The following is an 8,281-nucleotide window of genomic DNA, read 5'->3' on the forward strand; positions in this document are numbered from 1 at the left end:
GTCCCCGGTTGCGGCGCCGGGCCGGGGGGTGGCGGGCGGCCCCTTTCCCCGAGCGCTCGCGGCCTCGCGGCGCGGGCAGGACTTGGGGAAAAAAACCCGATGGAAAGAAGCGCGGAAGAGCAGGGCTGTGCGCAAGCGAAGGGAGACACCCAGAAATTGTCAGATGGGGGAGCATCAGGACAAGGATTGTCCCTGCTCGTGGGCTGCCGCCGCTGCCGGCCGAGACCCAGAAGCGCCGTGCCTCGGCCGGAGCCGCCGCGCCGGAGCGGGAAGAGCGGGCTCCCTCGCTTCTGACACCCGCGTTGCGGTGCAAAGGCTGCTGCTGCAGGGGACGAATGCAAGACCTCGCCGGCACTGCGCCACGGTTGGCTTCCACGCTCCCGACCGGTTTTCTCCCAAGACGCTCTTTAAAAACACGGGCCGAGAGCAGCGTTCACGTAGTCACCTTAAGAGTGCTCAGAAAGTTCGTTCGCCTTTGCCCCTGACAAGGCGAGGACTCCCCGCCTGGGCTGGAACCGCCGGGACCTTGCGTTTACTTGCCGCTTAAATTCACAGACGGCAACAGGCTTAAAAGGCGGTACCTGGCAAACTGGGGCTAACTCGCACCTCCGTCCCGTTCGAGAGGTGACATTGCGAAGCACACAAGTGAAATGAGCCCTAAAACCCCGCACCAAAAAGCTATACCCAAACTCTTCGTGTTGTTGATCAGAGCCTAGATTATAGATTCCAACTTCCAAATACGCAGTAGACAAAAGGATTAAAACTACGTTACCTCAGGTTTTTTAAGTTGGTAATTAGTGAAGAGATACTGGCATGTGGCAGAAGTGAGATACATCATTGTGTGGGTGAGAGGGAAAGTACGAACATTTCACTGGTACTCGTTCAGGGTGATGAGACTAATTATTTTGTACTCTGCTGTCTGTCAGTTACGGGTAGCATCACCAGCTCACGTCAATGAAATCATGATGCCAACCTGTTTGAGCGCATTCACACAACACGAACGCACTGAGTTCCTGTGAGGCCAGTGGAAGTTCATTGACAGCAAGATTTGGCCTGACAGATAGATCTGATATTTCAGCCATTACCCTGAGGGCTGTAGCATCCCTCTTCCTTCTGTGTGTTTTGATACCTGATTTTGCATCTTCTGTGGCTCAAATGTGCTCCAACACCTGTTGAAGTTGACGCAAAGCCAGTGGCAACTGAGTCTACTGCCTTATTTATTGTATTTTGATGTGGAATTATGCAACTATTATTTACTACTTGCTTATAGTTAGACTACTATCAAGCTAGCAAAGTGTGATTTTTTGTGTGTATAAATAGCCCTTGCAAACCATAACACAGATATTGGAGCGTAATATAAACCCACAGCATGAATCATTCCTCTCTTGAGAAGTGCATGGAAAAGGAAGAGGCTACCAAGCCCTAACCAGAGTCGGCCCCATCTCACACACCATACAGCACAGGGGCAATTTTCCTCCCATTACATTCAGTCAGAGTCTCCCCTGGTTAAGGGCAATAGAAGAGTGCAAATGCGACCTTGAACTGATACCAGCTCTGAGCTGCTACTGAGTGAAGAGAAGATAACCCTAGGAAAGAAAAGGGTGATGGGAAATGAAGTTACCTGATGCTCCACGGAGTTTCTCTCGGCTGCTTTTCAATAGCTCTCCACAAATCCAGCCCTGTGTTTAGTGTCAGATCTCAAGTCTCCTCTCCAGAACACGCCGCTCTCAGGAAAGGAAAGGCACAACTAAAATACCAGGCAGCACTACTGCAGTTTCTACCACCGCAAGTGTTCAGGACAGGATGACAACCAAGCTGGTGACACCTGCTAGTCCAGCTCAGGTACAAAAGAGTGAGAAATACTTCTTTGGGGAGCATTTAAGACTCAGCTCCTCTCTCAGGTTTGAAGGAACTGAGCACGAGGTGATGCTATGCACCTTGAACTTACCTCTGCCTGTTTCCAGGGGCAGCTGCTGCTGCTGTGGGCGTTGCTCCATGCCCCAGGCAAGGCTGGGCCTCATCAGCTCTCCATGCTGGGGAAGTCCTGCTTCTGCCAAAGGGCTCAGGGCTCTGCTGTCTGTTCAGTCCGCCTGTGGGTGTTTAAAACCCACGAGTAAGCACTCGCCAAACCCATCAGGAACTGCAGCATTTTTCCATATCTGTATGTCAGAAACATCCACAAAACCTCAATGAAAATGAGACTACGTAATTTAATGGTACTGTAATATTTAATGTACCATCTGCATTAAATTTGGCTGAAGCATTTTTGCAGCCCAAGCCTTAGTCAGAACTGTGATGCAGTGAAATTTCCCCCATCTCTCTCCTCCCTTCCAGCAGAAAGCCTTCGCCTCCTTAAACAGCGCCTAGTTCCCTGCTGCTGACCCAAGGGCCCGCGTACCTCAGGTTTTCCCTGGCACTCTTCAGCTCTGCTCTTCTCTTCCCTCTAACTGCAGCTCCTTTTCAACACTGATCATACAGCCTCATTTATTTTCAATCACAGCTTCCTCTTTCTAAGTGAGTCCTTATAACACCATGAACTGACCATCAGGAGGTGACTGTAAAGCAGGAAACCCCCCAGCTTTTCCTTAGAGCCTTTTTCAATCCTGATTTAAAAGAAAATAAAATTAAAACCGAGGCGTCATGTATTCCTGTAATCGTCTCTGGGCTCCAGAGTAGCTGGACAAACAGGGTATCTCCCCCAGTTTTATGTCAAAACACACTATTTCCAATGCAGAACTTGACAGCCTTCCAGAGAAAACAACACGGGAGGACTGAAACAGGGTTAGGAATGAGAGCAGAGGAAAATGATACCCGGCCTAGATAAAACCAGAAGTATTGTCAGTCAGCAGGAGAGCAGGGACTCAAATATTTTTGGCAGGATACCCGAAGAGCGGGAGCGCAGGGCACGGGGGCAGACGGTGTGGGTTGTCTTCCCGACGCCTCGCAGGAGCGCAGACTTCTTGCTGCAGTCCTACTCCTCCAGACAGCGCTTTGAGATTCTCAGCTAAAAAGCTCTAAGTGCATCATATAAAATGTTTTTATTAGTCTATCAGGTGCACGATTATGAGATCTCATTTTATAGCCACAAATAGCCAATAATTACCTTAGCATCCCATTAGCCCTCGTCTTCAGCCAGACTGTTTGCTCGGGAATTTGTCCATATTCAAAAAGCAGGCCAATACCCCAACTTGGAGAAAGCAGTTTGGCACATTGCATTCAAGTCCATAAACTCCCAGTGTAGAGGTGGCTTAATTAGCAAGCTGCCCAGTTAATTTTTCATGGGGAGTACCGTGGCTGCTAACCTGCGGTTGAAAGCAGTGGCTGCAGGGCGAGCCCAGATGCTGCCCCTTCGGCTCTGCGGGTGCTGTAGCAGGTCAGCGCTTGCCCACCCCGTCACTGCCCACCCACCCCACTCCTGCTCACCCCATTACTGCTCCCCTCCTCCTAACATGCCCCCCGCACATTTTTCAGCTGCCGGCCCAACTGCTGCTTTCTCCCCCCGCCTCTCCTGCTCACAGATATTTCGTACGGGAGGAGCATTGCTGGCGTGCAGAGGCTACTCCAGCATTCATGCTGCCCGGCTGCATCGTGGCCTGAAGCTCAGGTGGCCACCGCAGGCCCCGGGCCAGTAGTGCCCTGCTGTGGGTCCGGGAGCTGGCGGAGGGCTGCGGGAAGAGCTGGGGAGCAACACCGCTGCAGGGGCAACAAGGGGAGCGCTGAGGCAGCCTGGAAAGGAGAAATGAAAAGAAGGGAGGAAAAAACCAGAGGAAAAAGGAGAAAAGAGTGGAGGAGGAAGGCGGCGAAAGAAACAGGCAGAACAAGGGGACGGGGGAAAACGAATAAATGGCAGAAAACAGAGGAAGCAAACTAATGGAGTTAAAATCCATCATTGGATTAGCGGAGAGGGGAAGAGCGATTCCTTGCAGCTCGGGAGGTGCTCAGCCACAGGAGGGGCGCAGGCGTGCTGCTGGGGGCCTGCTCCGAGCAGCAGCCTGTGCGGGGGGGTTGGAGGTGCCAGCTGGGGGGGGAGGAAAGCCCCTGCATCTTCAGAGTTAATAAAAAAAAGCTTTCAGACTTCAGCAGGCTGACTAAATTAGGCTGAATATAAAGGTGCTGTATTATTTCTCAATACGGCAGCGGTATGAAAGGACGCAATGGGTTTCTTTTGAAGCAGCTGCTGTGTAATCCAGGGCTTTCAGGTGTACTTCAACGAAACGCTCTCCTGGTTTCAGCAGGTTAACCTCATTAAAGGCTCCATCTACTGCTTTAATGTTCACTGAAATCCCACTGGGTGGGTACATTAGGCAGAAAAAACCCCCACAAGATGATTGCATGCTGCTGTTTGGCACAGTGAATGGACCTGGAAAGGGAAATGGAGGAGGGGAGGGGGCCACACAGTGACCCACACTGGAGAGGGCAGATCTTGAACCACTGTAACACGCCAGCGGGCCTTGACCTTTGCTAACGGCAGCAGAAGCCACTGCAGCAAAACCCCAAGTCTGCAGGGAGCCATCCCTCCTGACCCCATCTCCGTGAATAACCTGATAGGTTCCTGCTTCGCTTCGGAATCTTCCCTCTCCATGCAGCCACTGGTGCTGGCCCCCAGCTTGTGAGGAAGGTGCCGATCCCCCACAGCTTCTCCTCACCTGCAAAGAGGAGACCATGGAGCTGTAAAGGCCATCTGTCCCTCCAACAGACCCTGGCAATTCTATTGGCTTTGCTATCGAGGGCTTTGAATTGGGCTTGAGTTTCTTACCCCACTGTAACTGTAGGGTGCGGTTAAGACTCTTGAAAAATCACATAACCTCTTGCTAGTGTGAGGTGACCTAAGCTCTGTGCGCTCATCTGCTAAAAGCACCGAAAACGGCCGACTAACCGTGGTCTCTGCAGGTCCCTACCCACAGACCAGCATCCGGTCAGCTTCACGCTAGAGAAGCTCCAGTTGGACCACACTCCAGGTAGCTTCAACAGCAAATTTTCCACAGACTGCATTAGAGGGCCACATTTGTGGATCCCTACACAGTTACAGTCACAAACCAAGGGCCTCATTTAAAGTCTGCTGAAGCTGGTGGGAGTTCATCCATCAACTTCACTGACGTTTGGATGTGAACCAAGTGGCTGAGCCCTGCAAAGCCAGCATGACGTCTTTAACTGTAAGTGCTGCCATTGACTTCCGCCGGGCTGGCTTCCACGGTGTAAGTGTCATGCTCTGTAGTAAGTACTTACAGGGCTGTGTGCTCAGTGTTATAAAGGGCCACGCCAGCAATCTTATTAAAACACCTCCTTAAAAATACACAAATTCTTAAAGCAACAAATCATTTAGACCCCCCCTTGCCTGAAACTTGGCAAACAAATTCTTAGGCCAGAAGCGATTTCTTTTTCCTTATAAACAAAATGCCATTACCATGCTTTGGCTCTTGGCTTGATAGATCCTGGCAAGAAAATGTGTGTGTCTATTTTAAAGGGCTTTCTCCTTTGCTTATCATGCTTTAGCTTTTGACCTCTCCCCCCATGGCCAGGCACATTCCGGCGTTGGCTCCTGTGGTGGTACGTCGCACAGCCCTCCCAGCCACTGGGGTTAGACACTCCCTCCAGCAGATAGCACATTCTTCTGGAGCACTGTCATGGGGGGAAGCCCTGGGCTATGAAAGGTTTTATTTCCCTTTTAATCTTTTATTTTCTTTGATGTTCATTTTAAAATAAATTATTGTGCCTTATTTGTATTACGGTACCTGGCTCTGCAAGGACTGGGACCCCTCTGCTGTCCAAACACAGAGTCAAAGACAGTTTTTGCCTCAAACAGTTTACAATCTGAAGAGACAAAGCAGACGAAAACCAAGAGCCAGATACAACGTGGATGACAAGCCTATGGATTACTTTTGCATTTAGTTAGGTTGTAAACTGTTGAGGAAGAGATTGCCATTTGACTACGCCTGTGCAATATCAGAGGTAGGAACTTTCTTCTGATGCTGCTGGATACCCCGTTGTTTGGAGATGGGTTTTCAACACAGACCACTTCGGTGAGGATGTCCCAGAAAGTCAGTGATTCCTAAGGGAGCCACTGCTTTTCACCTGACATCACCAAACACATGCCAGTGACCCCAAAAAGCAATCTCATAACAGAAAAAGCTAATAAAATACAGATGAGGATAGGAAAGGGAACAGATCTAGAGGATCCCAGCTGATAGCTGGCAGCAAGGCTGAGCTGTGTTTTCATCATAGCCAAACACTCCTGTGTTTTGAGAACATTTCAAAGCATGTTTGGCACAGAACTTATGTACATGCTTACCTTCCTAAAATTTTCATAGTGGTGCTATGATCTTGCTGGAGACAGCTCTGCTGGATGTATCAGGTTGAAGATTGTTTTCATAATCCTCTCTTTGACATACATGCACCTCTCTTTATGCCGCTTCCTAGACAAGAAATCCATAATCTCAGAGGAGCTCTACCCTGCTTCCTTTCCCTTTCTGTGAACATTCTGAGTCACAGTCATCACCCTTTCCCTCTGGGAATGGGGCTGCTTCCTTATCATTGCAGAGTAGCTCTTTTTCCCAAGAGGTGTCTTCCCTCTCTCCCCAGGGTCTGGCACACAGACCCCATTGATTTTTCAGTGTAACTTCTCATGGAAATCAATGGTGCTGAGGCTGCTTCACAGTCAATAGGATGGCACTGAGGCCCATGCCTCAAATAACTACACTGGATGGTTCTCCAGGGAACTGGGACCTCCAGAACCATAGTCAGGAAGCTGCCCATTTTCTGGGCAGCTCGTGTGGCAGGGCAGTGTTTTCACTCCTGTGCTTAGCTGCCTTCACAGGACATTAGGAGCATGTGGCCCTCTGCAAATTTAGGATGCGCTTCTCAGAAGCTCAAACTTAGGGTTTAGCACTGAAAATTTGCTGAAGAGATCCACTAAAATAACGACTATCAGGCACTCTGAAATGAGGGGTGGTTTTGTGGCCATGCAGCCGCAGATTAGGAGAACCAGTAGGGTCTTTTGGTCTTCCTGAGCAAGACAAGTGACCCAGGGTCCAACCCAGTGTAAGCCTGAGGGCAGTACTGGACCTTTACCATACTTTTCTTTGTTTCCACGTTAGCAAAATGGGACTGCTAATACCGTGTCTCTCCCACCCCTTGTCTGACTTCTCTGCTCGATTTTGAACTCCTGAACGGTCTCTCCCCATGTGCAGCACAGTGGGTCCAGTGGCTACTGTAATACAAACAGTCCTTAGTTGCAGGTTTTTCTTTTTCCTTCTCAGTGTGCTACATTTATCAGCATCAACCACAAGCCCAGTACAGTCAGGCTTTCCCTTGCTCTCAGCACCTCAGAGCATTTGGGTTCGTGAATCTTGCTATTAATAATACATTGTGCAAAGTTGGTAGAGAGCTCAAAGTTTTCCATGTGTGTGCTGGAGTTTGATTGTAACTGTGGGTATCATTATCATCAAAGAGTCTGAGGAATGGCAGCTTTTAGTTAAACAAATGGAAAGCTGTATTTAGTCTCTTTTGCCACATTGTGATAGGAAAGAATAAAGGCTTTTAAACATATTTTACAGCTGCTGTTTCTTAGGTTTTTCTGCCTTACAATAGTCTCCGTGGTTCTGACTGGGAAGTTGTTGCAAAAGCTTTTTGTTTATAAGCCTCCTATTGAAATAATACATATTAATTGCCTCATTCCTGAGTTGTTTGTTGTGGTGGAAATTTCAGATGGGGGGGTGGATGGACGAGCCGTAAATCATCAACAGCTGAGAGGGGGTGCCCTGGCTGAGTAATGAGAGAGGGGGCTTAGGGCTTAGATGACACACTGCTAGCAGAGTGTGAAGGAGAAGAAATGTCTCCCTGGAAAGTGAGAAGACAATTGGCAGAGGAGTCCTGGGCTCTTTGGGGAGAGCAGGGTAGAGGCAGAGTGGGGAAGGGGGAGCTGAAAGCGCTCAGCAAGGAAGCCAGGTGGGAGCAGGGACAACGCTAGAAAGGAGCAGCATGACAGCATACTCTTTGAAGAGAAAAAAAGAGCTGGATTCGTCATACTGTGGCCACCAAAAATGAATATCAACAGAGCAATTAGCTCTGTAAGCAATGTGACAAATGAACACTGCTTTCCTAGAGGTGCTTAGAGTATGGTTGGATCCACAGCTGTACAATAAAGGCTGAGCTCAGGTTTTTTGGGTCGTGATGGCACTAACATGGTCTCTCTGTCCTATCTTCCCAGCTGTTTTTATGAACCTTGCAGGAGATTTATACTTCTGATGAAATTGCCCAAAGGTTCAAAAGTTACTGTGGCAGC

This window comes from Haliaeetus leucocephalus, unplaced genomic scaffold, assembly GCF_000737465.1.
Source record: "Haliaeetus leucocephalus isolate CR32 unplaced genomic scaffold, Haliaeetus_leucocephalus-4.0 Scaffold1, whole genome shotgun sequence".
NCBI lineage: Eukaryota > Metazoa > Chordata > Aves > Accipitriformes > Accipitridae > Haliaeetus > Haliaeetus leucocephalus.